This window comes from Vitis riparia, chromosome 10 (genome assembly GCF_004353265.1).
Source record: "Vitis riparia cultivar Riparia Gloire de Montpellier isolate 1030 chromosome 10, EGFV_Vit.rip_1.0, whole genome shotgun sequence".
Lineage (NCBI taxonomy): Eukaryota > Viridiplantae > Streptophyta > Magnoliopsida > Vitales > Vitaceae > Vitis > Vitis riparia.
In genome coordinates, this window is record NC_048440.1 from 7,139,532 (window position 1) to 7,162,766 (window position 23,235).

Consider the following 23,235-nt stretch of genomic DNA (forward strand, 5'->3'; position numbering starts at 1 on the left):
TTTGACATTAATTTCCAAGGACCAGATATCTTACCTACAAACACTACCAAAGCTTCATCAAATGTACCAGTCAACACCAACAAAATGCAAGCAAAGGTAGCTTCACCTTCTTCAGCCTTCAATGATTCCCGGTTTCTTGACACCGGCGCCACTCATCATCTTTCCCACAATGAGGGTCAACTCTCCAACATACAACCCTATCAAGGCAAGGACCAAGTCACGGTTGGAAATGGTAAATAATTGCCTATCTCTAGTATTGGTTCCAAATACTTTCATTCCTCTCATAAATCTTTTTAACTTCAAGATGTCTTTCATGTCCCTCAACTCACCACAAACCTTATCAGTGTGTCTAAGTTTTGTACTGACAACAACTTTTTTTTTTAATTTCATCCCAATATCTATCTCATTAAGGATAAAACTACAAAGCAAATTCTCCACCAAGGCACAACTGAATGAGTTCTATACAAGTTTCCTAGCACTCTTTCTTGTCACGGTTCAGTATCATCTTCATACAATCACTCAGTGTTTATTGCTCAACCAAAAAATGAATTCTCTAAGTGGCATAACAGACTTGGACATCCAATTCCACCAATCTTGAAACAAATTCTTGTTTCTTGTAATATTACTTGTAATACAAATACAAAACAAATTTTTTGTGCATGTCAGTTGGCCAAAAGCCACAAGCTATCTTTCTCTTCATCTACTTTTAGGGCTTCTCATCATCTTGTACTAGTTCACTCATATTTATGGGGTCCTGCTCCCATCCTTTCCACAACAGGTGCTCATTATTTTCTTCTATTTGTAGATGATTTTTCAAGATTTACTTGGATATATGTTTTTCATTCTAAAGATCAAGTGTCTTTTACATTTCTTAAATTTAAAGCTTTAGTTGAAACTCAATTCACCCTATCCATTAAAAGCCTCCAATCTGACAATGGAGGAGAATTCAAAGCTCTTGCTCCTCATCTTGTTAAACATGGGATTCATCATCAATTCTCATGCCCATACACTTCAAAACAAAATGGACGAGCTGAAAAAAAAATAAGACACATTGTTGAGACTGGCCTAGCTCTTCTTAACACTGCTTCCCTACCTTTAAAATTCTAGATTTATGTCTTTCAAATAGTAGTCCATCTCATCAATTGTATGCCCACTCCAACCCTTCAACATATGTCTCCATTTCAAATTCTCTTCCATAAACTTCCCAACTACAGGTTTTTCAAAACTTTTGGTTGTCTTTGTTACCCATATTTACGACCATATTCATCCAATAAACTCCTTTACCGCTCAGCTCCATGTATCTTCCTTGGTTACAATTTGTCCCATAAAGGTTATTTGTGCCTCTATCATTCAACGAATAGAATTTACATCACTAGGCATGTAATATTTGATGAGTCAAATTTCCCTTTTCATTCATCTACTTCTCTTCCATCATCTTCGACATCTTTTCAACCAGTTATTACCCCAGTAATTCCAGGTCCTCTTCATTCTTCACAACTAATTCCCTCGCCATCCTCAATTTCCTCTCCACCAACGTCCCATAATTCTACATCTCATATCCCCATTCCTCTTATAATTCAAGTCCCATTATCTAATTAATCCACCTCCAATTCTATTTTCACTTTCCACAAGACCAACTGTCATCCCATGCTAACTTGATCCAAAACTAGAACACTCAAGAAAAAGGCATTCACCATTTCTGCACCAACCGAACCACGTACAGTCAAGCAAGCCTTACAAGACCCTAATTGGCGCCAAGCAATGGAGGCTGAGTACACAGATCTACTAAAAACAAATACCTGTACTTTGGTTCCACCTCCTCCACATGGAAATGTTATCGACTGCAAATGGGTTTTTAAACTTAAATACAAACCAGATGGAAGCATTAATCGCTATAAGGCTAGAATTGTTGCCAAAGGCTTCAATCAGACTCCGGGAGTTGATTACTTTGAAACCTTTAGCTCGATGGTTAAGCCTTCGACCATTCGTATTGTTCTCTCTCTTGCACTATCTTTTCAATGGCCAATACGACAACTAGACATTCAAAATGCCTTCCTCAATGGAGATCTCCAAGAGCAAGTATACATGCATCAACCTCTTGGTTTTGTGAACATCCAAAACTCGTCTCATGTCTGTTGTCTCCACAAGGCACTTTATGGACTCAAACAAGCTCCCCGAGCGTTGTTCACTAAGCTCAACTCCTATCTACTCACATTTGGTTTTCAAAATTCCCGGGCTAATACCTCGCTCTTTTTCCATCACACAACTACAAATTTACTCATTATACTCATTTATGTTGATGACATTCTCATCACCGGGAGCAACACAACTCAAGTATTCTCTTTCATCAAGCACCTCAACAACACATTTGTTCTTTGTGATCTCGGCAATCTTAACTATTTTTTAGGAGTTGAAGTCACTTCTCAGTTAGATTCTCTTCATCTTAGTCAGCAAAAATATATACAAGATTTGTTACATAGAACTGATATGGTTGATGCCAAACCAGTACACACACCTGGAGCTCTTGGGTAGCAACTATCTCTTGATGATGGAGATCCTTTTCCAGATGCCTCCTTATATAGAAGCATTGTTGGAGCACTTTAGTACGTTACCATCACTCATCCAAACCTTGCATTTGCTGCAAATAAAGCATGCCAATTCATGGCACACCGAACCACAACCCATTGGAATGCAGTTAAACGAATTCTATGCTATCTCAAAAGCACCTCCTCTCATGGTTTGTCATTACACGCCTCCTTATCCTTTGAACTCTAAGGCTACACTGATGTCGACTGGGCATCATCCCCAGATGATCGTCTGGGCATCATCCCCAGATGATCATCGTAGTATTGGAGGATACTGCATATTTTTGGGACCAAATCTCATCTCCTGGTCTTCCACTAAACAAAAGGTAGTCTCCCATAGTAGCACTGAATTGGAGTATCGGGCTCTTGTTTCCCTCATAAATGAAATCACATGGGTGCAAGCATTATTAAAAGAACTTTGTATCTCTCAAACAATTGTTCCTTTGCTTTGGTGTGATAATCAAAGTGATGCAGCCTTAGCAACCAACCCTGTTTCTCATGCACGTTCCAAACATGTGGAATTAGATCTTCACTTCATTCGTGATAAGGTTCTACGTCAAGAAATCCAAATTCAATATATCCCCTCCATAGATCAAGTAGCTGACATCTTCACCAAGCATTTACCAAGCTCACAGTTCATCGCTCTTCGTACAAAACTCTTTGTGGTTTCTCGCCCTGTGAGCTTGTAGGGGGATGTTGAACCTCATAACAGTCTCAAAACTAACTACCAAACTTCATTAGAAAACTCCTCATCTACACTAGATAATAGTCCCATTTGTTATTCTGTTATGGCTTAACTAATGTACTTGTAAACTGTTAGTTAGTTATCTCATCTTCAAGAAGTATATAAATAGGTTGTAATAGTGTAGAAAGTGATATTGAACAAAAAGAAACCTTCCTGCAAATCCAATTTCTTATATGGTATCAGAGCCATCGTCCGTCCTCATCACCTAGATTTTCTTTTAGCTAAATCCATGGCCAATTCCATCCAAAGTTCCAATCCGTAACAATTCCATGGTCCAGAAGTCACCTCATCATAGCAGCCTAACATGATTCAGCCACTGCACATGCTGAATCATCCTCTTCCTATTAAGATGGATAGAAACAACTACATTCTTTGAAAAACTCAAATGGAGAACGTCATATATGCAAATGGATTTGAAGAACACATTGAAGGACTTAAACCTTGTCCTCCCTAGATGACTACAATAGGTGAAGTTAACTTGGATTTTCTCACCTGGTGACGTTTCAATCGCATGATCCTGAGTTGGATTTTATTAAAAACAATTTTGAATGAGTGATTTCAATTTATTTATTTACAAAATATTTTCTTCAAGTGATTTGATTCAATTTCATTTGTATTTAATTTAAAAAAATGTTATTTACATTTATTGTATCAAAAGAATATATTACAAAATTTCAATTTGGTAACAAAAATTATTTTTACTTGCTTTTACCATAAATGAATGAATTTTAACAATTTTATTTACAAAAAGTATTTCGAATTATTTTCATTTAAGAAAATTAATTTATAAAAATTATTTAAAAAGACGTAACTTTATTTGTAAAAAAAATTTAATTAAAAAAAGAGACTTTAATAGCTTTTATTTACAAAACTGTTAAAATTCAATCCAACTTTATAACAATATATATATATATATATATATATATTCTACAACTTCGATTTACAAAAATAACTTTCATCATACTCTCATTAAATATATATATTTAAATCCTCTATTTCTAAAAATTACTTTTAATCCCATTTTAACTAAGGAAAAAAATAATTTTTTGGTCAATTTTATTAAAAATTAATTTTTGGGACAACTTTATTTACAAAACAATTTTTGGACAATTTTTATTAAACAATGAAATTTTTTGGACAATTATTATTAAAAATAATTTTCTAGATTTTCCTAAAAACATTTTTCTAATTTTTATAAAATAAAATAAAATAAAATGAAACTTTCTTTTATTAAGAAAAAATGTTTTAGACCTATTATTTTATTAAAACATATTTATTGAATTATTCCTCTTATTTAAAAAAAAATTTGGTTTGTTCGATATTCAATTCTGTAAACAACAAATAAACATATAAGAACGAATATTCACAAAAACTAATAAAAATAAAACCCAATAGTTGTGAGAAATAAAATGTATACCCCAACAAGCCTACAACAAGCTCAAAGTCCCATTTAGAGTCTTCCTAAGCCTCATTTTCTTCCACAAAATTTATACTTCACGTGTCATGAATCTGTACTCATCCAGCAAAATTGCAGAATGGGTCCATACAAAAATAAAAATAGTCCAAATGTAAATATCTAAAAATGTACAAAATTCAAAATAAATATTCAAGCCAAAATTCAAACCTCAAATTAGTCCAATAAATTTCATTAATTAAAAATTGGCCCAAATGAGAAAATATAACCCAATAGAAATATCCCACATGCTATAAGTCTTAGCCCAAAATTTCCAAATTAATGACAAAAATATAAGCTCAATTAATCAAACTCAAAACATGATAAATTAAAATAAATCTCATTAGGCCTAAACTTAATATCCCATAATCAACGCCCAATTTAATATATAAAACCCAAATGTAACAACAATATACCACAATATTAACTCATGGCCATATCAAATAATTCAATTGAGCAAAACTCACATCAAATATTTTTCAATTTCATCAACAACAAATGAGTCCAAATTCTATATTAATTAACAATAATATTATATAAAATAAACCAACAATAAACCCGAGCAAACATTCGAATAACATAATATCCATGGACCTAAATCAATAAATAAATCCAAATTGAAGTCCACAAACATGCCCACGATCAAAATTGCAAATCGAAATTAAAAAAAGAAAAAAAGAAAAAAATAACTAGATAAATAAATAAAAAATGAAAATAAAATAAAGTAAAAAAAAAATTACCAATTTTTTTTAACAACCATGGATGGTCGGAGTTTTTAGTTGGCGGTGGTTGCGGTGATTGGTCGATAGTGGGCAACAATGAGGATGGTAGATGGAGAGAGAAAATGGGTATGGTGAAAAGAGAGAAGAAAAAGAAAAGAAAATAGAAATAGAAATAAAAATAATAAAAATAAGAAGGAAAATAAAAAGAAAATGAGAAGGAAGAAAGAGAAGGGTGTTTGGATGGAGAGAAAGTGAGGGAAAATGAAGAAAAAAAATGAAGTGGACGGATAGAGAGAGATGGAAAAAAAATAATCAATAAAAAATCGGGAAGAGTCTTCTTCAATGGTTGTGTGTGGGTGGAGGAGAGTGAGGGAAAAAAATTTGAAGGAGGAAATCAAAGCCAAAAGGGAAAAAGAGAGAAGAAAGAGTGGCATAGGTGCTCTTAGACATGGGGGGTATGGGTAGGGGTATGGGGGAGGGAAGAGGAGAGAGAAAGTGGAGAATGGGAAGAAAATATGGGGAAAATAAAAAATAAAAAATAAAATAAATAAAAAGAAAAGAAAAAAAGAAGAAAAAAAGTAAAATGAGATAAAATAAAAATAATAAAGGTAAAATAAAATAAAATAAAACAAAATAATAAGAATTAAGACTTAAAAGGTATAAGTGGGCCAATAAAATCAAATGTAATTGGGTTTGAAATTTATTGATAAAATTAAGCTCAAAATTAATGTAAAAATAAAATTGGGACAATTTTTGGGGTCTACAAATATGCCCCTCTTCGATAGGGTCCATGAGTAGAGTGAGTGTATACACAAATGAAATGAAGTGGGCTCTATTGAAGAAAAAAAAAGACCACCAAATTTGTCACAGTATGACATGAGCTCTCTTAAACCAAAACAAGAACAAAGAGACTCTAAAACCCTACAAAAATGGAAAAAAGGAAAAATCCTAAGGTGCCTCTAAAGTTACATTATGGATCCAGACTCCCTAAAAAAACTCTCCAAAAGTGACTCAAAAATCAATGTTGAAGTCAAGTAGCAGTCGAACCACCAAGGAGCATAGGAACGAAAGCATACAAAGGGAAAAACCATACGTGTTATGAGGACACAAGGCATATGGTATCCAACAATATGATGGGAATATGTGATATGAGCTCAAAGCTTCGTGTCGCATGCATGACAAGAGGAAAGTCTATGGGTGACGCTCTATGACAAAGAATTGAGAATCACATATGCAACGAAGTGAGAAGTATGGTGAAATGTGAAGCTATGAGAATAGGGCATGCAATGCAAGTGATAAAGAATGTCGGGAGCTGTGACTCTGAATGACAAGGTTGACTCTAAATGCTAAACTAAGAAAATAATGGCTCTAGAAGCCAAACCAAAGAGCTAACTCTAAAAGCTAAATTAAAAGGCCTATGGTGAAGTCCTACAGTGATGATACAATTGAAATTCCCATATATGCCAATCTATGGTGGTGAAACTCTCAAAGGCCCACAAATAAAAATCTATGGTGGTGTTAATCTCAAAGGCCTAAGGATGAAAATCTGTGGCGGTAAATCAACTAAAATGCCTATAGATGTCCAATCTATGGGATAACTAAAACAAATGCTCATAGATGAAAATCTATGACGGTGAGATAACTTTAACAAAGGCCATAGATATATAATCAATGGTGGTGATAATCTCAAGGCCCATAGATGAAAATCAATGGTAGCCAAACTGAAATGCCCATAGATGTCTGATCTATGGTGGTAAAAACTAATCAAAGCCCATAGATATTCAATCTATAGTGGTGAAAATCTTATCAAGGCTCATAGATGAAAATCTATGATGGTGAAAACTGATTAAAGCCTATAAATGAAAATCTAAGATGGTGAATCTGAGATTCCCATAGATTTCTGATCTATGGTGGTGAAAATTGATCGAGGCACATAGATGATGATCTATGATGGTGAATCTAAAATGCCCATAGATGTTTGATCTATGGTGGTGAATTTGAAATGCCCATAGATGTCTGATCTATGGTGGTGAAAACTAATCAAGGCCCATAGATGAAAATCTATAGTGGTGAATATGAAAGACCCATAGATATCAAATATATGGTGGTGAAAACCAACCAAGGCCCATAGATGAAAATCTATTGTGGTGAATCTGAAATTCCCATAGATTTCTGATCTATGGTGGTGAATTCGAAATGCCCATAGATGTCTAATCTATGGTGGTGAAATTGATCAAGGCCCATAGATGAAAATCTATGGTGGTGAATCTGAAAGACCCATAGATATCCAATCCATGGTGATAAAAACTCATCAAGGCTCATAGATGAAAATCTATGTTAGTAAATTTGAAATTCCCATAGATGTCTAATCTATGGTGGTGAATCTGAAATGCCCATAGATGTATGATCTATGGTGGTGAATCTGAAAGACCCATAGATATCCAATCTATGGTTGTAAAAACTCATCAAGGCTCATAGATGAAAATCTATGGTGGTGAATCTGAAATGCGCATAGATGTATGATTTATGGTGGTGAAAACTTATCAAGGCTCGTAGATGAAAATCTATGGTGGTGAATCTGAAATACCCATAGATATCCAATCTATGGTGGTGAAAACTGAAATGCTCATCGATGTCTGATCTATGATAGTGAAAACTAATTGAGGCCCATAGATGAAAATTCATGGTGGTGAATTTGAAATGCCTATAGATGTCTAATCTACGGTGGTGAATCTGAAATGTCCATAGATGTATGATCTATGGTGGTGAATCTAAAATGCCCATAGATATATGATCTATGGTGGTGAAAACTGATCAAGGCTCGTAGATGAAAATCTATGGTGGTGAATCTGAAATAACCATAGATATCCAATCTATGGTGGTGAAAATGCTCATAGATGTTTGATCTATGGTGGTGAAAACTAATTGAGACCCATAGATGAAAATCCATGGTGGTGAATTTGAAATGCCCATAGATGTCTGATCTATGGTGGTGAGAATAACTGAAAGAAGAGAGATGCCTTAAACAAACTAAAGAAAATTGGGGAGGAAGGGTGCCCTAAACAAACTAAGAGTAGGAAGATGTCCTAAACAAACTGATGAAAGAGGGATGCCCTAAAAAAACTGAAGGAAGGGGGATGCCCTAAACAAACTGACTGTAGGAGAATGTTCTAAACAAACTGATGAAAGAAAAATGCCCTAAAAAACTAAAAGAAGGGGGATGCCCTAAACAAACTGCAAGTAGGAAGATGTCTAAAACAAACTGACAACAGGGGGATGCCCTAAACAAACTGACAACAGGGGGGTGCCTTAAACAAACTGATAATAGGGGAATGCCCTAAACAAGCTGAAGGAAGGGGGATGCCCTAAACAAACTAACAACAAGGGGATACCCCTACACAAGCTGAAGGATAAGGGGGATGCCCTAAACAACCTAGAAGAAAGAGAGATGCCCTAAACTGACTGATGGTAGGGAGATGCCCTAAACAAGCTGAAGAAAGGGGAATGCCTTAAACAAACTGACAATAGAGGGATGCCCCAAACAAATTGACAATAAGGGGATGCCCTAAATAAACTTAAGGAAATGGGAAATGACTTAAACAAACTAGAAGAAATGGGGGATGTCCTAATCAAACTGATGGTAGGGGGATGCCCTAAACAAACTAGAAAAAAGAGGGGGGGTCCTAAACAAACCCCGGAAAAAAAAAAAAAAAAAAAAGTATGTGATCTGCAATCCAAAACACCTAAAGGAAGAACAGGAAACAAGAAATGTGGTCTACAAAAAAAAAAAAAAAAAAAAAAAAAAAAAACCCTAAAGAAGTGATTGGGATAATGAACTCAACGAGAAAAAGGGTATGCCCCAATGTAACGACTTGGAAAGGGTTGACAAAAGAGACAAATGACCATGAGGTCAACAGGAGATATGATAAATCTAAAGAGGGGTTATGCCCCAACAGAAGAGCGTTAAAGGGGGTATGCCCTAGTAGAAGAGTGTTAAAGGAGGTATGCCTCAATATGATGACTTGCAAGAATCAAGAAACATATTGAGAATTGAGAAAATTTGCAAAAGATATGATGAGATCAAGGATGGGGGTACGCCCCAGTGTAAGATAGTAACCAACATAAGATATAAAATGTCACCATACAAGGCACTCTAGGATATGCTCAACGATAATGTATTGAAAAAGGCTAACATCAATGAATAAATGCTTAAACAAGACCATACATCACAGAAACTATGCTGACAAAGCAAAACTAAAATAACAGACCAGACAAATGTTGACCAAGACTCCAAGTCTGAAATGTAAGCAAAGCAAGACACAACATATCAACTGTTAATATGAAAACATCATCACAAATACACCAAAAATCTAATAGGCCTTGCCATCATGGAAGATGTTGAACCTAACATCTAAAGGCATGTGAAAACTCGACCAGAAAACACAAGACTGGTCTGCATTCTCCTCTGATCAAGAGAATGGGATAAGATCATGCTTAATAATGAGATAAGTAGGATCAATATCTGTTAGCCTCTAAAATTATGGATGTAGGTGTAATAATGTCAAAGACAAAATGCTGAGTGTGTAAAAAAAGTAAGTGGATATTTGAATCAAACTAGATATGCTGAGAAGACTGAACCCAAGGTGTCAATTACTCTATGATCCATCAAAAATAAAAATCATAAATAGAAGGTCAAGTCTCAATGTCAAAAATCAGTAAGGTGCTTATGTCCAATATGAATAAATCCTCTCAAAATGGCTAAGCCCTCAATATACGATAATCTCTAGAAAGTATGTGTCTAGTATAAATTGTCATCTCATAGAATCTATCACCAATGAATAAGGTATGCCCCGGTATAAGCATCTCCAAATCAAGCATCATAGGAGAAGTATAATCCATAATACATCATCGAGTCAAAGTAAATCTCTACTCTCTAAATTCTTCTCATACTTTAACATGATGGGAGTCTATGAGATCCTCCAAAGAATGAGCAAATCCCAATGTGGAAAGTCAAGCAAAGTGGCATGTCTAAACAAAAAAAATACTCTCTGACATGATCATGTAAGCTCGTGTCTCTAAGATCAATCCCTAATGAGAGGGTTATGCCCTAGTGTAAGGCGATCTCTAAAATGCTCAAGAACCAATATAACTCTCACAAGTGTCTATGCCATGATCCAATCACTCAAAAATCCGTCAATGCAAATGAGAGGGCTATGGTCCCATATAAAAACATCCAATCAAATCACCTAGTCATATCTCATACTCCAATCTAAAGAAAAATCTTATCACCTCCTAGGAACGACTATGCTGAAAAAGCCATCATCAACTGAGAGGGGTATGCCCCTATGTAATAGTCATCTAAAAATCAACCCTCGACCAAGAAAGGTGTGTTCCCTAATGTAATGTATCAAGCAGAATGACTGCATACCCGATAAAAACTTTCTAAGGTGGCTATGCCCCAAGTGTAAGACTTAAGGTGGTCTTAAGACTTGGGACGTAATGTAGGCTAAGGTAATAGGGTGAAAGAAACGAAATGAAACTAGGCTCAAATACCCAATGATCAAAATCTCATACCCTTGTGTATAAAATGCAATATGTGCAGAGAGTCTCATAAACCATGGATCTGAGGACGTCCAATATGAATATATCAGTGAGGAAGAAAGAATCCAAGATGAAAATATCAGTGACGAAAAAGAAGAAAAGAAGAATATTGAACTGCCAATAAGATATACAAAAATTATGTGTGAAAAATATCGAACACGGAATGTAAATCAATATGAACAAATAATAATGTAAGCAAGATGAAAGAACTACCATGAGAAGAAAATAATAAATCGAACGAAAATGAATGAGCATTGATCTACTAAAATCAAGTCATGGAGAATAGTTAAATCATTTATGAATGTAATGATGAGGAAGACAATGATCCAGAGCCCTTGGGAAAAGGTTACCCGTCTCTCACACACAAAATACATAACGAGATGGGCATAAGGAGAATAGAGTGTTTGAAAGCTCACATACGAACTCTCATAAGCAACTGACTAAAAAAAAGATAGCTCTCAATGTCCAATATACACACTCAATGGAGAAAGACATTGTATACATACATACAAGCGTTTATTTTTTTTTTATTTTTTTTTATTTTTACTTGCACATACTTTAAATATCAACAAATGAGTTCCACTAAGAATACATAATGAAATGGATCTACTCTCAAACAATAATGTACATGAACTCTTTCTAACAAGCTGACCTTCTCAATTAAGGATCTCCAAACCAATGTCCATGAGATGGGAGTGGTGATTACTACTCAAAACATGTTATTTTGTAGCTTGTAATTAGATCTTTTAAACACCCTTGAGTAGTAATTATTACCTTTTAACTCAATTGACATGTTAAGGACCCTTACAATCGTTTCTAATCAAATTGTGTTAAGTTTTGGTGTTTTTTGATAGCTTTATGCTCACCAAAGCAATTTAAGAATGAGGGAGAGTTGTATATAGTTCATGACAAAGCTTTTGGAAGCTCAAATTTATGAAGAAACCAAGCTTTGGAGCCTCATAGTCCTTTGCCTTAGTCGTTCAAAGTATGCAAGGAAAAAGAAATCGAGAGAGGAAAACAGAGTAAGGAAAATAGAGGACAGCAGCTGCAGTCTTCCTTCACACTTTTGGAGCACTTTCTGAAGTCCATTTTCTACATGCTATATACCATTGCAAAGCTCAGGAAGTCAAGAATCCAATTCTTCAAACCATGTATGATTTGGAGATGAAATGAGGAAGATATGGCCTTTGGAAGACAACTGCATCAAGTTGAGGGACAATTTCGCACCTTGCGAAATTGGAACTTCAACGTGCGAAATTTAAAGTGGATGGCAGCTGTGTAGTCGCGGTGAAGCCCAGCATTCGAAGTTGATTTTGCAACTTGTGAACTTGGATCTCAACGTGCGAAAGTGGATTCTAAGTTGCGAAATCAACTTACGAAATTTTCGCAAATCACCATGCAACGTGCGAAATTGGGATATTTGTGCCGACTCTTTTTCTTCTGATATTTTTTTGTCTAAATTTCCATTTTCTCCTTGTATTCAACCACTCATGTAATTCCTTAACTAGGAAGTATCCAAGGAAGGGTAAATTACCTTCCTATATAAACTCTCTTGTAAACACTAAAAAGGTGACTCTCGGAGGAGCTTGTTCCTGGGAGACCAACTTATGTAAATTTTACACTTAGTGAAATATAGAGATCTCTTTTGCTTTCTTTTTCTCTCTACTATTTTATTTTTCTTGGAAACCAAACAACCTCTGAGGATGTTTTCCCAGAGAATGAGAGGCTAAACCTTTGGTTTCTTGGAGTAAAGGAAGCTAGGTGAAAAGTCCAAATGCAAAAGTGGAAAACTCTCGTGCATTAAATACAAGTAGTTGGAGTTCATAAATGGCTTTTAAATCTAAAGTTTTGCTTTAAATCCCTTAGAATCACTTTGAATAGCCAATACATGGTAAGCTTTAGGTCTCTGTGGATACTTATTGCTAGATCCACATCAGACCATTAGTTATCATGTACGAGCCATTGGACAGTGGCTCAAGGTGAAGACCCATAGTGTCTAAAGCCATTAATGGAACTTGACTACCATTTCTATTAACTTTTTATGGATTAATTCTTCACTGTTAAACCTATACCGGTTCGGGAAACAACCATCCTTTATGTTGTTGTCCCTAATGCGAGAAGAAAAATCCAGAATTTCCCACTTTGCATTCTGAACTTGATCCTAGCAACCTCTAGCTCCGGGAGACTTTCTTTCTTTCATTGCTACCTAGTTCTATATTAGTTTAGTTCCAAACACCACTTTCAAAACAAATTTTATTTTCTTTTAAACTTTAAGTTATGACAAAGGAAATCATCAGACTCAATTTCTAATCTATAGTCTATCACTGGTAAAGTGAAAACCCATCCCTGAGTTCGACCCTAGAGCTGCTATACTATAGTAGCTTTGCTACGCCAGTATAAGGTCATAGGATTTATAAATATTTTCGATTAAAATACTCAACTGGGCATGAATCAAATGACACCATTACCGGGGATGGTGCCACGATATAGTGATACAACTTTTTAAAGGCTACTTGTGATTTCCATCACAAGTTTGGTGAAGTCCTTTTTCACTAACTTCATTTTTTTATTTATTTTTTATTGTAGAATTCTTTTTGTTAAGTTTACTTTTATTTTCTTTCTAACCTTAACTATCTTTTAGCTTTCTTTTGTTTTTGTTGTCTTTGTTTTGTTTTCAGGGAAGTTGCAACTTGTGCATTCCCTATTGGATTCGGGACCAAGAGGGAAGGCTAGTAAGGATAGAGAATCCTCAAGACACAGAGTTGGATATCTGTGTAAACATTATGGACCCTCTACAAGAGGATCAGAATTCTCAACACGATCAAGGGGGTAATCCAAATGCATATCTATCCATGAGGGATAGAATGCACCCACCAAGGATGAGTGCACCCTCATGCATCGTGCCTCTTCTTGAGCAGCTGATTATAAGGCCCCATATTGTGCCCCTCCTACCAAATTTCCATGGAATGGAGAGTGAGAACCCATATGCCCACATCAAGGAGTTTGAGGAGGTATGCAATACTTTTAGAGAGGGAAGAGCCTCAATAGACTTGATGAGACTCAAGCTATTCCCTTTTACTTTGAAGGACAAGGCAAAAATATGGCTTAACTCTTTGAGGCCAAGGAGCATAAGGAATTGGGTTGACCTTCAGGCTGAATTTTTGAAGAAATTTTTCCCCACCCATAGGACCAATGGGTTGAAAAGACAAATCTCAAACTTTTCTGCCAAAGAAAATGAGAAGTTTCATGAATGTTGGGAAAGGTATATGGAGTTCATCAATGCTTGTCCTCATCATGACTTTGATACATGGCTCTTGGTGAGCTATTTTTATGATGGGATGTCTTCCTCCATGAAGCAAATTCTTGAAACCATGTGTGGGGGAGATTTTATGAGTAAGAATCCGGAAGAAGCCACGGACTTTTTAAGTTATGTATCTGAGGTATCAAGAGGATGGGATGAACCCAACTCAAGAGAAATGGGAAAGATGAAAGCTCCTGTTAATCCAAAGGGTGGAATGTACATGTTAAGTGAAGACATGGATATGAAAGCTAAGGTGGCAACAATGGCAAGGAGGTTGGAAGAACTTGAGTTGAAAAAATGCATGAAGTCCAAGCCATTTCCGAGACACAAGCCCATGTCATGCCATGCACCATTTGCCAATCATGTGATCACGTGGTAGATGAGTGCCCAACCATCCCAGCTGTGAGGGAGATGTTAGGTGATCAAGCCAATGTTATGGGGCAATTTAGGCCCAACAACAATGCACCTTATGGAAACACCTATAATTCAAGCTGGAGAAACCATCCAAATTTTTCTTGGAAACCAAGGCCACCTCCATACCAACCACAAGCCCAAACCCAAGCACCTCAACAAACCTCTTCAATGGAGCAAGCCATTGTGAATCTAAGTAAAGTCATGGGAGACTTTGTGGGTGAACAAAAGGCAATCAACTCCCAATTGCACCAAAAGATTGAAAATGTTGAGAGTTCTGAAATTAAGAGAATGGATGGGATGCAAAATGATCTATCTCAGAAGATAGACAATATTCAATACTCCATCTCTAGGCTTACCAACCTCAACACAGTGAATGAGAAAGGAAAGTTTCCCTCTCAACCAAGCCAAAATCCCAAGGGTGTTCATGAAGTTGAAACCCAAGATGGGGAGTCTTCAAATTTGAGGAGGTCAAAGCTGTGATCACTTTGAGGAGTGGGAAGGAGGTTGATCAACCCTTGCCTAGGGTGAGGCAAGATGAAGAACTCATGTCAAAGAGACCCTTGGTTAAAGAGATCAATAACCAAGAAGAGAAGAGTTGGAAGAAAAATGCTTCTAAATCAAGCATTGAAGATGAGCCAAGGATAGTGATTAAAGAGGATATGATGAAGAAACATATGCCTCCCCCTTTTCCTCAAGCTTTACATGGAAAGAAGGAAATCAAGAATTCATCAGAAATTCTTGAAGTTCTGAGACAAGTGAAGGTGAATATACCCTTACTTGATATGATCAAGCAAGTCCCCACATATGCAAAATTTTTAAAGGACTTGTGCACGGTCAAGAGAGGGTTAAATGTGACAAAGAAGGCATTCCTCACTGAGCAGGTAAGTGCCATCATTCAGTGTAAGTCTCCAGTTAAGTACAAAGATCCGGGATGTCCCACCATTTCAGTCAACATTGGAGGGACACATGTGGAGAAGGCTTTACTAGACTTGGGAGCAAGTGTGAATTTGCTCTCATACTCTGTGTACAAGCAACTGGGACTTGGAGGATTGAAGCCCACAACCATCACTCTCTCCTTAGCTGATAAGTCAGTCAAAATCCCAAGGGGGTGATAGAGGATGTTCTAGTTCAAGTGGACAAATTCTACTATCCCGTGGATTTTGTTGTACTTGATACTGATCCCACTATTAAGGAAGCAAATTATGTGCCAATCATCCTTGGGAGACCTTTCCTAGCTACCTCCAATGCCATCATTAACTGTAGGAATGGGGTGATGCAGCTCACATTTGGAAACATGACCTTGGAATTAAACATATTCCACCTATGCAAGAGGCATCTTCACCCAGAAGAGGAGGAAGGATTTGAGGAGGTGTGCTTGATCAACAATTTGGTTGAAGAGCATTGTGACAAGAATTTAGAAGAGAGCTTGAACGAAAGCCTTGGAGTGCTTGAAGATGGGTTACTTGAACCCTCTGATGTGCTAGCCATCATGTCTCCTTGGAAGAGACGGGAAGAGATCTTACCACTGTTCAATAAGGAGGACTCACAAGGAGCGGCTATGGAGGACCCTCCAAAGCTTGTTTTGAAGCCACTTCCTGTGGATTTGAAGTATGCATATTTGGAGGAAGATGAGAAATGTCCAGTGGTGGTTTCTTCAACTCTCACAAGTGATCAAGAGGATAGTCTTTTGGGAGTCCTCAGAAAATGCAAAAAAGCCATTGGATGGACAATTTTTGATCTGAAAGGGATTAGCCCTTTGGTATGCACCCACCATATCTACATGGAGGAAGATGCAAAACCAGTGAGGCAGCCCCAAAGGAGGTTGAATCCTCACATGCAAGAGGTGGTAAGGGGTGAAGTTCTGAAGCTACTTCAAGCGGGGATCATATATCCCATTTCAGATAGCTTGTGGGTGAGCCCAACCCAAGTAGTCCCAAAGAAATCTGGAATTACTGTGATCCAGAATGAAAAAGGGGAGGAAGTCTCTACACGTCTTACCTCAGGATGGAGGGTGTGTATAGACTATAGGAGGTTGAATTCAGTGACTAGGAAGGACCATTTCCCATTGCCTTTCATGGACCAAGTCCTTAAGAGAGTCTCAGGGCATCATTTCTACTGTTTTTTGGATGGTTACTCAAGGTACTTCCAAATAGAGATTGATTTGGAAGATCAAGAAAAGACAACCTTCACTTGCCCCTTTGGTCTATGTAATGCTCTTGCAACTTTCCAAAGATGTATTCTAAGCATCTTCAGTGATATGGTGGAGCGCATCATGGAAGTCTTCATGGATGACATCACTGTATATGGTGGTTCTTATGAGGAGTGTTTGTTGCATTTAGAAGTTGTTCTCCAAAGATGTATTGAGAAAGAACTAGTGCTAAATTGGGAGAAGTGCCATTTTATGGTACAACAAGGAATTGTCTTAGGACATATAATCTCCAAGAATGGCATTGAGGTAGATAAGGCAAAGGTGGAGCTAATTGTTAAGTTGCCACCTCCCACAAATATTAAAGGAATCAGGCAATTCCTAGGACATATCGGGTTCTATAGGAGGTTCATTAAGGATTTCTCAAAAATCTCAAAACCTCTTTGTGAACTCTTGGTAAAGAATGCCAAGTTTGTGTGGGATGAGAAATGTCAGAAGAGTTTTGAGGAACTGAAGCAATTCCTCACAACTACACCAATAGTGAGAGCCCCAAATTGGAAATTACCTTTTGAGGTAATGTGTGATGCAAGTAATCTTGCTATGGGGGCTGTTTTGGGGCAAAGAGAAGATGGAAAGCCCTATGTGATTTATTATGTAAGCAAAACTTTGAATGAGGCTCAAAGGAACTACACAACTACTGAGAATGAGTTGTTGGCAGTAGTTTTTGCCTTGGATAAGTTTTGTGCCTATTTGGTAGGGTCCGTTATAGTGGTGTTCACTGACCATTCTGCTTTGAAATACTTGCTAACCAAGCAAGATGCCAAGGCAAGATTGATAAGATGGATCATTTTGCTTCAAGAATTCAATCTCCAAATCCGGGATAAAAAGGGAGTTGAAAATGTGGTAGCTGACCACTTGTCAAGACTTGTGATAGAGCATGACTCACATGGTCTACCTATCAATGATGACTTCCCTGAGGAGTCTCTCATGTCGATAGAGGTAGCTCCATGGTATTCTCATATAGAAAATTACTTGGTTACTGGAGAAGTTCCAAGTGAGTAGAGTACCCAAGACAAGAAGCATTTCTTTGCTAAGATCTGATGCGACTCATGGTAGCTTAGCTTAAAATTTATACCTTAAATACTATTACTAAAGTAGCCAAGCTACTATAGCATAGTGGTTCTAGGATCGTTTACTGGGAAGGGTTTTCGCAAACACGAGTGATATTCGAATTAGGAAAATAGGTGATTTTCTTATGGATGTTAGCTTTAAAAGAAGATGTAAATGTTTTAGAAAGATTTAAACTAATTTAAGCTAACATTAAAGACTAAAATGAAAGGGTGTAAAAACAAGTTTCTCAAAGATAGGATAGCTATGCTCTGGCTCTTATGCAATTTGGAAATCTCAGGATAGGCTCCTCGCGTTGGGGTTGCAACTATGGTGATGCTTGCTTCCCGAACCGGTATGGATTTAGCAAATGAAGTTTTAATCCTTTAAAATGGCAAAACAGATGGTAGTGAATTTCATCAATGGTTATTCACCTTAGACTTCCTTTGAATGGCTCGTAAGAGATAACTAATGGTCTAAAGCCAAAAGCTTACCAAATATTGGCAACTCAAAGTCATTCCAGGTGATAAACTCACCTTTCAATGGCCATTGAAATTGGTTCTAACGGATTAATGCAAAACTTGGAATTGAAAACCTCACCTTCCAATAGCTCGTAGGAGATAACTAATGGATAGAAATCCAAAAGCTTATCAAGTATTGGCCGTTGGAAGTTGTCCAAAGGAAATAAAAACCAAACTTTGCATTAATAAACCATTAATGAAAAACGACTACCTTACCTTCCAGGTGCGAGAAATTTCCATGGGATTGCATCCAAGCCATCACATAACATCCATACTTTGAGAAACTTAAAGGTTTTAGCCTCTCATCCTTGGGGATTTCATCCTCCAAGGATGTTTGGCTACTAAGAAAATGAGAAAGAAAAGAGAGAGAAAACGTATGAACAAAAGTGCTCTTATAACTTATAAGGTTACAGGTTACAAGATTTCTTTGTCTGAGGCTCTTCACCTCTATTTAAAGACAATAACAAGCTAAATTACAAGAGCTATTACAAAAGCAACCTTTTCATTGGTTGATTACAAGGTTACAAAAGGAATTTACATGAGAAAATATCAAGCTAAAAATATCTGGGAAGTCGGTGGTGCGTGCGTGGAGAAACAGAGGAAATTTGGCATTTTCGCAAGGTGCCTAAATCCTCCTTGCGAAATTTCGCAATGTGGTTTCTTCATGGTGCGAAATGGCAAAATTTCACACCATGAGGAAAATCCCCTTGCGAAATTTCGCAAGGAGAAATTCACCTTGCGAAATTTTCGCAAGGTTTGATGCAGTTGTCTTCCGAAGGCCATATCTTCCTCATTTCAGCTCCAAATTGTACACGGTTTGAAGCGTTGGATTCTTGACTTCCTGAGATTTGAAATGGTATATAGTATGTAGAAAATGAACTTCGGGAAGTGCCCCAAAAGTGCGAAAGAAGACTGCAGCTGCTGTCCTTTGTTCTCCTCTTCTCCATTGTTCTTGTTTGTGCTCGTGTTTCCACTTGAAATTCAAGCCTGTAAACTTCCAAAATCCTTCCTTTAACTTGTCCAAGTAGCTCCTCCATCTTTTGGCATACTTGAATTGATTCATAAGCTGATAAAAACATGTAAACTTGCCACAAAATGGTTAAAACCAATTACTAAGGACCTTAATGAATTAATTGGGTTAAATGAATATGATTACTACACAAAGGTGCTTAAAACCATTATAATTAGGTCTACAAAATAGCACTTTTTGGTAGTAATCAAGATCCATGCCTATTATTGGGAGGAGCCTTTTCTCTTCAAATATTGTGTTAATCAAACCATAAGGAAATGTGTTCCTGAACCAGAGCAATCAGGGATTCTATCCCATTGTCATGATAGTGCATGTGGAGGTCATTTTGCTTCCCAGAAAACAGCCATGAGAGTGGTCCAATCAGGTTTTTGGTGGCCCTCTCTTTTCAAGGATGCCCACTCCATGTGCAAGGGATGTGATCGGTGTCAAAGGCTAGGGAAGCTAACACGCCAGAATATGATGCCCTTGAACCCCATCTTGATAGTGGATGTCTTTGATGTGTGGGGGATAGACTTCATGGGACCATTTCCAATGTCATTTGGACACTCCTACATTTTAGTGGGAGTGGATTATGTCTCTAAGTGGGTAGAAGCAATCCCATGTAGGAGCAATGATCATAAGGTGGTTCTCAAATTTCTCAAGGAGAACATCTTTTCTAGATTTGGAGTGCCTAAGGCCATTATCAGTGATGGAGGAACCCACTTTTGCAACAAGCCTTTTAAGACTCTTCTAGCCAAATACGGGGTCAAACACAAGGTAGCTACACCTTATCACCCTCAAACAAGTGGCCAAGTTGAGTTAGCCAACCGGGAAATCAAGAATATACTGATGAAGGTGGTGAATGTGAATAGGAAGGATTGGTTTATTAAGCTCCTGGATTCATTATGGGCTTATAGGACCACTTATAAGACCATTCTTGAAATGTCTCCTTATCGCCTTGTTTATGGCAAAGCTTGCCATCTCCCAGTGGAGATTGAATATAAAGCATGGTGGGCAATCAAGAAGCTCAACATGGATTTGACAAGAGCCGGGTTAAAGAGATGTTTGGATTTGAACGAATTGGAGGAAATGAGGAATGATGCTTACCTCAATTCAAAAATTGCAAAAGAGAGGTTGAAGAAATGGCATGATCAGTTGGTAAATCAGAAGAATTTTACCAAGAGACAAAGAGTTTTGCTTTATGACTCTAAACTTCATCTTTTTCCAGGAAAATTAAAATCAAGGTGGACGGGTCCTTTCATAATTCATGAAGTGCATCCCAATGGAGTGGTGGAAGTATTCAATCCCAAAGGCAATCAAACCTTCAAAGTCAATGGCCATCGTCTCAAGCCCTTCATAGAGCCTTACAATGCAGACAAGGAGGAGATCAACCTCCTTGAACCACAACAACTTTGAGGGAAAGCAGGGTTTCATGGACTATATAAGTCCATGAATTTTTATAGTTTTATAGTTGTATTGTTATTTTTATTTTTATTTCTTTTGATTTTAATTCTTGCTCAAACTTGGTTTATTTTGTCTTAATTCGAGTCAATTTTGATGTTAAATTTGAGGAAAAAAATCAAGAAAAATGTGGAGAAGCCTTGAAAAGCAAGACAGCGGAGCAAAGCAAAGGGAACAGAGCAATGCATTTCAAGGTGCAAAAATTTCGCACGATGGAATCCAACATGCGAAAATGCATTCCAAGGTGCGAATTTCCAAAAGCAAGATTTCGCACACCACTATTCAAGGTGCAAAATACACTCCTGGCACACGAGTGGCATTTCACACACCTCAAGCCAATTTTCGCACCGTGCGAAACAAGGTGCGAAAATTTCGCCACCTCAATCCAAGGTGCGAAATTCATTCCAGCATGCGAAAATCCCTGTCCAAGGTGCGAATTTTCTAAATTTCAATTTCGCATACCATTATTCAAGGTGCAAAAATTTTCGCACCATGCGAAACACCCTCCTGGCACACGAGTGGCATTTCACACATCCCAAGCCAATTTTCTCACCGTGCGAAACAAGGTGCGAAAATTTCGCACAATGCGAAATTGAGTGCGAAACTCCATTCAAGGTGCGAAAATCTCAAGTTTAAAGTGCAAAAATTTCGCACGGTAAAATTCAAGGTGCGAAAATTTCGCACGGTGAAATTTTAAGCTGCGAAAACTCCTAACTGACTTTTAAACCCATTTTTACCCCTGGGACTTTGCCTAACTTCCAAAAACGGCTTTTCGGTTGCCATGGGAATTTTTAAACATCAAACCACTCTAAGCCCCCATTTCTATTTAAACCCTTGAAGGAGAGAAACCGAAGATAACAGCCCCGCGCACCAGCTGAGAGCCTCTAGAACTCACGAACAGCCATTTCGCTCCATTTTGGCCATGGCAAAGACTAGGGGAGGTCTTTCTGCATCCCCATCCTCACCGATGCCTCGACCAGAGCAGTCCGCCATTGGAGGCGCCACTTTGCCACTTGCTCAGGATGCCGCCGTTCCCCCATTTGAGGGTGGAACGCCTTCTCAGCATCGGTATCCCACCAGGAGGCCACCCGCTGACCCTGTGCCACCCACCACCAAAGCCAAGAGGCCTACTTCTCGGCCACCCGCGAAGAAGGCCAAGTTCTCGGGTCCTGGAGAGCCATCTTAGCTACCTCAGGTAGAGCCGCCTTTGAGGACTCTCAGATTCCTGTGGGGGTTCCTCTCGAGACCATCATCAAGCGTCCTATGATCGCAGGGCCGCCTATAGAGGGCAACCTGGATTGCAGAGATCGATCATTCCACTCAGAGACCTGGTTCGACATCGAGGCTCTCAGACAGCAGCCAGAGCTCAGGGATTCATTCCATTTGCTACAGAAGTATCACATGGAGCATCTCCTCACCCCTAGGCAGTTCTATTATCCCAGAGTAGTTCTAGACTTTTATCAGTCTATGACTACTCGAGGTGTCCGGGATCCTACTATCATCTATTTTACCATATATGGATGTCAGGATGCCATTGGAGCTCTCCACATTGCTGAGGCCCTCCGTATACCTTATAGGCCTGTGACTCAGGCAGACTTCAGGGAGTGGTCCTCATTCTCTCAGAGGGACATGGTTCATATCTTGTCCATGGGGGACTTCCATAGCCTCAGTGTTGACTAGGAGAGAGCTTCCATCTAGGATGCTCCTTATTGATGTGCTCCTGCGTGCCAACATCTTCCCACTTTAGCATAAAGTTCAGAGGAGAGGAGCTATACTTGAGGCGTTATTTAGGATTTCTGAGGGATATTACTTCAGCCCTCATCATTTGATTATGACTTCTCTTCTTCACTTTGAAGAGAAAGTCCATCAGAAGAAGCTTCAGAGGGCATATGTCATTCTGTTATTATTTCCGAGGCTCATCTGCCAGATTTTAGAGCACCTGGGCTATCCTGGAGAGCCCCGCCTTGAGAGGCGCCGCCATTGCCGAGAGGACTTCTCTCTCGACAAATGGCATCACTTGGCAGCCTACTTTGCACCTCAGGGAGCCCCAGTTGTGCCTCCACCTCAGGGAGCCCTAGTTGTGCCTCCACCTCAGGGAGCCCCAGATGTGCCCCTACCTCCAGAGCCACACCACGATGAGCAGCTACCTCAGGCCCAGCAAGATGAGATT

At 38.1% G+C, this 23,235-nt stretch overlaps 1 non-coding gene across 1 annotated transcript; it reads right to left on the minus strand.

Moving 5' to 3' along the window:
• Positions 1-14,300: 14,300 nt before the first annotated feature.
• On the minus strand, positions 14,301-14,407 carry LOC117924430. Its single transcript, XR_004652795.1, has one exon. It is a non-coding gene; the product is annotated as a small nucleolar RNA R71 (small nucleolar RNA).
• Positions 14,408-23,235: the final 8,828 nt, after the last annotated feature.